Raw genomic sequence first — 10000 nt, forward strand, 5'->3', positions numbered from 1 at the left:
ACACAGACAAAACACAGATGCAGACACACAGATGCAGATGCACACACACTCTGTGTATATTGTACATTGTATGTATATTGTATATATAATATTTTTACTTCTCTATGTAAATTCGTTACTCTTGATCTACAGTATTCTGTACCTTCTTGCTGATGTAACACCCACCTGCCCCTCTTTCCCTGCCGATTATTAAAGTTTGTCTTCTCTTATCTTATCTTAACGTATCTTATGTTATCTTATCTTAACTTATCTTATCTTATCTTAAAGTATCTTATCTTATCTTATCTTATCTTATCTTATCTTATCTTATCTTATCTTATCTTATCTTATCTTATCTTATCTTATCTTATCTTATCTTATCTTAACGTATCTTATGTTATCTTATCTTATCTTATATTGTGTTGTATGTAGCACCCTTATGTGTGGAGTGTAGGCCCTTTAGATTGCCTCATATGATTGGCATGGCCAGCCTACACCACAAATGGCACGTCAATATATTTTGGAAAAAATCTATACAATAGAACAACATTAAGAATGTCAATACTTGAAAACTTTAATGTTGTTACAGAAACATCAATGTGATGAAAACATCCATTTTCTTTTCTTCTTTTTTTCAATAGTTTTGACCAGATGTCAATTCTGCCGAGGCAGCAGTATGTTCAAATACACCGCATGTTGTGGCTTTGAAAATTACATCAATACATTTCAAGGATCAATATCCCTGATGATCTTACTGTCTCCTTGTGGCTGATCTATCGGGGGCCGTCGTTGAGAGAAACACAGCTCTATTGGATGAGCAGGTCAAATGAGGTTTGAGAGAAGCAGCCCAACGCTGTGGTGTAACTACAACGTGTTCGCTGGCTCCTCACATCCTCCTGAATCTCTACATGTCTTTGTTTCAATGATTTCCTCCTCCTCCTCTTCCCTCTCTCCCTCTCCCTCACTCATCCTCCGTGTAATTCCTCTGTAACATTATCTATCTGTCGTTCTCCGTATCTCTCCATCCCCCCCATCCCTCATATCTTACTCTGTATCACGCCGCCCTCCTCCTCCTCCTCCTCTTCCTCCTCACATGTCATTAACCCACCTCCGTCCTCAGCCTCTCCTCCTCCCTCTCCTCCTCTCTCCCGTCTCCTCCCTCCCTCCTCTCCCTTCTCCTCTCTCCCCCTCGCTCTGCATGTTATTCCTCTCCTGTAACCATCTTTGTATCTTTCCCCTCTTCCTCTCTCAAATATAATCATCTCCCCCCTCCCCCCTCTCTATACCTCCATCTATCTTCCCTCCTCTCCCTCTATCCCATCTCACCATGTTACTATCAATTCACTCCCTCCATCTTTTCTCCCCATTCCCTCTCTCTCCATCCGTCTCTCTCTCTCTCTCTCTCTCTCTCTCTCTCTCTCTCTCTCACACACCTTCACTCCCATCTTCCTCCCTCCCCCTCCCCCCTTTCTCTCCCTTCCTCCCTCTCTCCCTCTCTCTCTCTCTCTCTCCCTCCCCCTTTCTCTCCCTCCCTCCCTCTCTCTCTCCCTCCCCCTTTCTCTCCCTCCCTCCCTCTCTCTCTCCCTCCCTCCCCCTTTCTCTCTCTCCCTCCCCCCCCCTCCCTTCTTTCTCTCTCCCCCCCCCTCCCTCCCTCCCTCCCTCTCTCTCTGTAGGAGCAGAGCTGGCTTGGAGAGATAATGGCCAGCGGCTCCTCCATCTTGCCAGGGTAATGTGTTTGTGACGCGGGATTGTGCCGGCCGCCCCAGGGAGGCACACACACACACGCACACGCACACACACACGCACACACACACACACACACGCACACACGCACGCACGCACACCCACACGACACTATGATGGAGTGTCAGATGCTGCCGGCAAATTTCTGCGTGTGTGCGTGTGTGTGTGTGTGTGTCTTCAGGCACGAGGGAGGGGGGCGGGGGGGGGGGGACGCGCTGAGCGAATCACTATGCATATCAAACAGCTACCTAATGGTGTCTATTTTCCTACCCAGCATCCTCGACTGCAGGGACCACCGTTGCTCCGCTGGCCGTGGCAGAAACAGCCCATTTAATTTCCAGGAGACTCCCCCGAGCCCCCACAGTAGGACTGCAGACCGAGGGGGTGAGCTTTCCACCCCCCCCCCCACACACACACACACCCCCCCCAGACCCTATTCAGACCCCCCCACACCCCCCACCCCCCTGCTCTGACACTGTAATTCGATTGGTCTAACAGATGAATGAGATACCGGCTACATGTGTGGCGGTCGGAGGACACCCACTGAGCGCGTGCTGACACAGAGATTTGATGTTCCTCTGCTAATTCACTGTCTGTGGTTTTGGGGCTGAATCGCCTCATTGTACGAGGGAGAGAGATTTCTTGAGACATTTTTCAAGACAGTTGTTTGCTAGACAGCGCCGCTGGTGTATTGTTGAGGCCTCGAAGCAGTTTGCAGTAATCAGTGAGCATTCAGGGACCTTGTGCTGTTCCACAGTGCCCCCCCCCTCTCTCTCTCTCTCAATCTCTCTTTCTCTCTCTCTCAATCTCTCTCTCTGACTCCCACACACTCTCTCTTTCTCTCTCTCAATCTTCCTCTGACTCTCACACACTCTCTCTTTCTCTCTCTCAATCTATCTCTCTATTTCTCTCCATCTCTCTCACTCTCTTTCTTTCCCTCTTTCTCTCTCTCTCTCTTTCTCTCTCTCTATCTCTCTTTCTCTCCATCTCTCTCTTACACTCTTTCTTTCCCTCTTTCTCTCTCTCTCTATCTCTCTTTCTCTCCATCTCTCTCTCACACTCTCTTTCTGTCCCTCTTTCTCTCTCTCTCATCTCTCTTTCTCTCATTCTCTCCATCTCTTTTTCTCTCTCTCATATCTCTCTCTCTCCCTCCCTCTCTCATATCTCTCTCTCTCTCTGTCCTGACCTCACCCCTGAGGGCGCTGATCGTTGAATGTGTAGAATCATCTGCGGGCTCAGCCGAGCCGAGCCGAGCTAACACAACTCCCTTCGCCTTCCTCCGGACGTCGTCGCTCCGGGAAACCGCCGAGGGCCGTAACGCAGACGCAGCGTCTGCCGGGAGAGACGCGGAGCGCGGGGACGACCGGGGCGGCCGGTCACCTGATACCCCACATCTCCGCTGCCCCTCTGTGATGTGACGGGGCCCCGTGCTTTATGGCTGCAGGGCCCCCGACCCCAGGCCCCCCCCCACGTCCCCCCGGGGGGCGGGTGGGGGGCGGAGAGAGCCTTTAAAAAACAGATAACTCACCGTCTCCCAGCTACCCGCTTTCAGAGGCCTACGGCAGCCCGCTGAGGACATAAATGACCTGTCTGTTTGGCTCAACGGGGAGACGCAGAGACAGTTGGCAGATGGGAGAGGAAAGGGCACGACTGACCACGATTCAGGAAAGTGTCTCTGTGATTTTTGGGGGGATTTTTGGGAGAAAGTGTGTGTGTGTGTGTGTGTGTGTGTATCAGGCTTAGCAGCTGTCCCTCCTCCTCTCTATGAGTTAGTGAGGCTCTCAGTCCCACTTTTGGAGACGGGGGACCCCCAGGGGCAATGCCGACACCTGATTGGACCAGCCCCGGGGCCATCCTGTCATCTGATAGGCCGGACAAGGAGCGGTGTTTATCTAAGGGTTAGGTTACGGCAATTACAGCGGGGTCGGCCAGACACACGCACAACTACACACACTGATGGACGTACACACACACATGCACATGCACACATATACACACACGCACACACACACACACACACACACACTGAAAGTGCTACCAGTCTGTCATTGACAAAGCTTCTAGTGAAATTACATCAATGCCCAAAACGCTGCCCCCCCCCCAACCTCGTCAAGCTGTCTGCCGCCCCCCCCCCCCCCCCACACACACACACACCCCTCACTAACCCGAGTCCTACCTGTCACCTGATCCATGTCGATGCCTTTACAGCCTTCTCGTCAAACATGCACACACATGTGCCCGCGCATACACACACACACACACACACACACACACACACACACACACACACACACACACACGCACACACACACACACACACACACACACACACACAACGGTTTTCGTGCCACCACAGTTTCTTTTCTATTATGAAAACAGAGTCCTCTCTGGCGCCAGCCCAACACGCTAATGGTATCAAACACATGGTTCACACAGAGCCGGGCGCCGCTGGCGTGGGCGGGGGGCTACATACGCCTACAGGGTCCAGCACTCAGTGTGGGAGAGTATTATCATAAGATCATCTTATTTCTAGAGTGACAGAGAGACAGGGTTTGGGATGCGGCAGGAGTTATGTGACATTTATGAACCTATAAGAGCATATTTCTTCTACGCCGGATTTTGAAAAAAATCCTAAAGACACAAATCATTCTATCTGCTCCATATTCAGACAGGACTGAGAATAAAAACAGTATTGTTGACACCTCTGGAATCAATTTAATGTTGTTATTTATCTTACTTAACATACTGACGCGATTGCTATGAAATTCACCCAGTAGTCCAAGAGACCGATATGATAATTACCTAATAATTACCTAATAATTAGTCTTCTGGTTTCGGGGGAATTCATTATGTATTATGTAAGCTAATTACTTACAGGGAGTCGTTGCAATTGTGTTGATTGATTTGAGGTAGCATCAGAAATCGACGGCTCTTACGATATTTAGTACTCACATGGGAAATAATAACAAGCCTTAATCCCTTTACAGATATACATCTGTTACAGCCTTTCTGTTTCTGTTTGAGCTTGTTTCTGTCTGTTTGAGCTTATCAGGAATGTGTGTGTAATAACTCTCTTATACAATGGTTAGTTCTGGTTCTTGATTCTGATTGGCTGGAAGCCGTGTTAAAATACTTTGTAACACACACCTGGGACCGCATATCATTCCATTTTCAGTATTAATGCGCCTCCCATTTGATCCAATGCATTGTAGTTGTTGTTGTTGCTTTGCAACCCTTTTGTTAGGGGAACTATTTTGCTCAGCGATATTGAGGGAATGATGCTTCGTTTTGAATAAATGTTAATATTTTACATTGCTGTGTGTTTATTTTACACTAATAGCTGTAGTAACCGTTGTATAAAAGCAATAAACCACGAGAGGCCGTGTGTTATAGTGATTTTATAACAGCTAGGGGGGTTTTAGGCCTAACAACGCCCCCTAGCTGTTATAAAATCACTATAACACACGGCCTCTCGTGGTTTATTGCTTAAATATAATATCCCTATCATCATGTCACTGTGTAACATCCCTAACCCAGGCCCACCGCATCAGTCTATCTGCCATTCTGAGGTGCGTACTGCCCCAACCAACACCAGCCATTTAGTTTAGTTTATTTAAATCAGGACAGTGGATGGACCGGTGTGCCGTGTTTGTTGGTGACTGTTGGTGTTAGATGGATTTTGCAGCTGAATTTTGAATGTCCAACATTTTAACAACAACTGCCAACTTTAGAATGTTGGGTGTTGGGAGTCGGTTGGCCTGGTTGGGGTTGGTTGGTGTTGGTTGGTGTTGGTTGCGGTTGGTTGGTGTTGGTTGGTGTTGGTTGCGGTTGGTTGGTGTTGGTTGGGGCTGGTTGGTGTTGGTTGGTGTTGGTTGGGGTTGGTTGGTGTTGGTTGGTGTTGGTTGCGGTTGGTTGGTGTTGGTTGGTGTTGGTTGGGGTTGGTTGTGGTTGGTTGGTGTTGGTTGGTGTTGGTTGGTGTTGGTTGTGGTTGGTTGGTGTTGGTTGGAGTTGGTTGGTGTTGGTTGGTGTTGGTTGCGGTTGGTTGGTGTTGGTTGTGGTTGGTTGGTGTTGGTTGGGGCTGGTTGGTGTTGGTTGGGGCTGGTTGGGGCTGGTTGGTGTTGGTTGGGGCTGGTTGGTGTTGGTTGGTGTTGGTTGTGGTTGGTTGGTGTTGGTTGGTTGGTGTTGGTTGGTGTTGGTTGGTGTTGGTTGGTGTTGGTCGCGGTTGGTTGGAGTTGGTTGGGGTTGGTTGGTGTTGGTTGGTGTTGGTTGGGGTTGGTTGGTGTTGGTCGCGGTTGGTTGGTGTTGGTTGGGGTTGGTTGGTGTTGGTTGGTGTTGGTTGGTGTTGGTCGCGGTTGGTTGGTGTTGGTTGCGGTTGGTTAGTGTTGGTTGGGGCCGTGTGCAGGACAAGCCTGCTCTCTGCTGTAGGTACACGTCCATCCCAGCTGTCCAGGCTCATCTCATCTCTGTCCAACAACAACCCTTGTTTCAACCACGTTGCACCCGGCCAGATCCGAACGGACTGTGTGCATCATTCTACATTAGCCGGAGACAAGGCGGTATTCTCTAGGTCTCTGGTACAGTGTCCTTCCCTCCATTTCCCTGTCTGTGAACAGGAGGCCCACCCAGCCGGTTCTTCCTCTGTTCCACTGTCCCCCCCCCCCCTGCCTGACCCCCACCCAGCCGGCCCTTCCTCCGTAGCGCCCCGCCCCCCCCCCCCCCCCATGACCCCTGACCCCTGCTGTAATGTCACCCCCCCAGGCGCTAGTAAATTGACCCCTTAGAGACGGGCGCACAAGAGACCTCTGTTAACTCTCCGGGGGTGTTGGGGGGGGGGGGGGGGGTTGCTGGGGTTGAGGGGGGGGTCCGGGAAGGGGGGTCCAGTCCAGACGCTTTGACTTGAATCGGGGGAAACTGTTTGATGAGAATCACCCCATCACACGCGTGTGGAGCAGCAGAAGACATGCGTGTGGAGAGGATCATCCGTCCAGGGACCATGTTTGGGGTGTAACACTTTAAGATTCATCGCTCAATAAAGCAGCACTTCTCTTTGCCGCAGAGAGAGCCACTACTGTACGTTAAGGCAGAAATATGGTGGTCATTAACTACACTAACGAGGATGCTTCCTATTCATGTATTCATTCCCTGTTTCCTATATTCATTCATTAGTCTGTCTATTAAACCATTAATCAGCTCGCTCTGTTAATTAGCTGTCAGTTTTCCATTTGCAGTAAATAACAACCTGGAGATACACACACACAAGCATGCGCGCGCACGCACACACACACACACACACACACACTCACACACACACACACTCACGCGCACACACACAGCAAGCATAAATACACACCGCTGACACTATCTAAGACACGAATCAGAAATGGTTTGCTGTGAGATATATACATGTGCGCGCACACGCACACACACGGAATAGTGCTTGTCTCGCACTACCTCCGCCCGGGTTCCAGCTGAACCAGGCCTTTTTGGGCCGCCCCTCCGCTTGCTCAGCTCGTCCCACGGACCCGTGGACAGAACAGAGTCCCTCTGCATGGGGAACCATGATCCATGGGTGTAGAACCATGACCGGTTCCCGGGGCCTTGGTTGATGATCCTAAATCATCAGTAAGGTTCTGGGGGCAGAGAGACAGACAGATGCCCTCCGTAGAGTGTTGGCCTGGCCCAGTCGAACAGAGGGGAGTGATGGAGGGAGGGAGAGAGGGAGGGAGAGAGGAGGAGGAGGAGGGAGAGAGGGAGGAGATTTGGAGTTGGATGGGTGGTGGGGTGTGTGTGTGTGTGTGTGTGTGTGAGGGGGATTCCAATCCCGATGGCTGGAGCTGGCTCCCCTCTCCAGATGCCATCTCCATGACTACAAGCAGGCTGGGAACCCGACCTTTGACCCTGTAGGGGTTTGTGCTGGAGGTCGGCTGGTGACCCCTGCTGTTTGGACAGAAAGTCCCGCGGGCATGGAGAGAAAAGGAGGGGGACATCTGCTGGCATCTGGCCGTGTGTGTGTGTGTGTGTGTGTGTGAGAGAGAGAGAGAGAGAGAGAGAGAGAGAGAGACCAGTGATGCAGATAATAGTTTGCCTGACTGTGTAATTGCATACTATATTCATCGTGTGCATAATTGGGTGCCAATTTCAATGATTGCTTAGAAGCGTATATATAGCGTTACATACAGGCGTAGACTGTGAGACTTCACTCAGCTTCAGTTAGATGGATGCTACCTGGGAGACTAGCTTGACCTCTTTGTTGAGGGTTTTATTGCTGGACAACTGTGCCTGGTGACAGTGTGGGTCTGGCCCGTTCTGTTTGGTCTGGGCGGCTCCCCGTAGCCAGGATCAGAGCCAAGGAAGCTGTCAGATTCTGAGTTATGACTTTTTCCCACACCCTCGGCCTCACAGATGTCAGAGTTGAGTCTGTCAGTCAAACTGACACGTTCTCTACTGCTGGGCTGTTACTTTCTAAGCCCCCCCCCCCCACACACACACATTCTCTACTGCTGGGCTGTTACTTTCTAAGCCCCCCCCACACACACACACATTCTCTACTGCTAGGCTGTTACTTTCAACCATCCCCCATCACACACACGTTAATCTTTTTCTCCAGCCTACTTGATTGGACATTCAAATTCTCTCTCTCTCTCTCTCTCTCTCTCTCTCCTTGGTCTGACTCCACCCACTCTGTGTGTATTTAATGTGATTGGATAATTCTCTCTCCCTCCCTCCCTCTCTCTCTCTCTCTCTCTATCTTTCTATTCCTCTCTCTCACTCTACCCCATAACTCCGCCTTTCTAGTCTCCACCTCTCTCTCTCTCTCTTTCTCTATCTTATCTTACCCTTATGTTTATACTGTATAGAAATGGCACTTATTGTGTAATTTGTAAATTATGTATTGAGTGTATCTGTATTGGACATAATCCTGGAGTCTGAGGCTCTCTCCTTATCCCTCCACTTTCTATAAACTGTGCCAGTAATTTGCGGGTTAATAAATATTCTCCATGCGCTAACATGCGTTTGTCTTTATGTTCCTCGTTATCAGTATCTATCACACTCGTTACACACGCGTGTGCTATGGTGAGCATGCGATAAACGTGACGTACGGCGGCCAGGGAGGACAATGACGTGGTCAGGTCCAGATATAGAGACAGAACCATGTGGTCAGGTCCAGATATAGAGACAGAACCATGCAGCCCGGTCCAGAGACAGAGACAGAGACAGAGACAGAACCATGCGGTCAAGTCCAGAAATAGAGACAGAACCATGCGGTCAGGTCCAGATATAGAGACAGAACCATGCAGCCCGGTCCAGAGACAGAGACAGAGACAGAACCATGCGGTCAGGTCCAGATATAGAGACAGAACCATGCGGTCAGGTCCAGACCCACAGACAGAGACAGGACCATGCGGTCAGGTCCAGACCCAGACCCAGAGACAGGACCGGTCAGGTCCAGACACAGCGGTACCGGAGCGTACGTAGCCGTGGTCAGGCCCGTTACCTGTCTCCGTCAGAGGGGACCGAGGGGCCGGCCTCGGAGCAGACCGAGCGCTCTAATTGTTTTAGCGTGCGGTGGAGAGGCTGGGGAGGCTGGGGAGGTTCGGGAGGCTGGGGGGGGCCGGGGGGAGGGCTGGACGAAAAACACACACACTGCATCTACGCCCACCTGAATCACATGCTGCTAAATCACCGTCAGCCCTGGAGGAAGACCAGCGCACGTACTTCCTGATTGCCTGACTAGATAAACATGACTCTGGCCCTTAGATATACCTCAAGCCAGAAGAAAATGGACAGACGTGCTGTGTTTGTTAACCTATTAGCTATTATTCTTAGCTGCACAAAAAGTATTTTTGTACCACCGGCCGCTGTGTGTCTCCGGTCATCGTCGAGCTTGTTCGAGCGGCCAGGGTGGGAAACTCTCTCTGCCCTGCAGGCAGCCAGAGCACTCCACAGAGCCCCAGTGCATGGTGGGACCTCCAGGGAATTGTCCAATCAAGGAGGAGGAGGGCCACAGGCACTTCCTGGCAGTAATCAACAACCCAGGTGTGATGGATGCCATGTGACAGTGACGCACACACACAAACACAACCGCACATGGCACACACACACGCGCACACACACACACACACACACACACACACACACACACACACACACACACACACACACACACACACACACAGGCTGTTGTCCAGCGGCAGTGGGTGATGCTAAACAGACGGGCCAGGTCCATTCATTACAGCGGCCGGGTTAATGTGAACAACCACCAGTGTGTGAGCTGCAG

Source organism: Borostomias antarcticus (genome assembly GCF_949987555.1).
Source record: "Borostomias antarcticus genome assembly, chromosome: 14".
NCBI lineage: Eukaryota > Metazoa > Chordata > Actinopteri > Stomiiformes > Stomiidae > Borostomias > Borostomias antarcticus.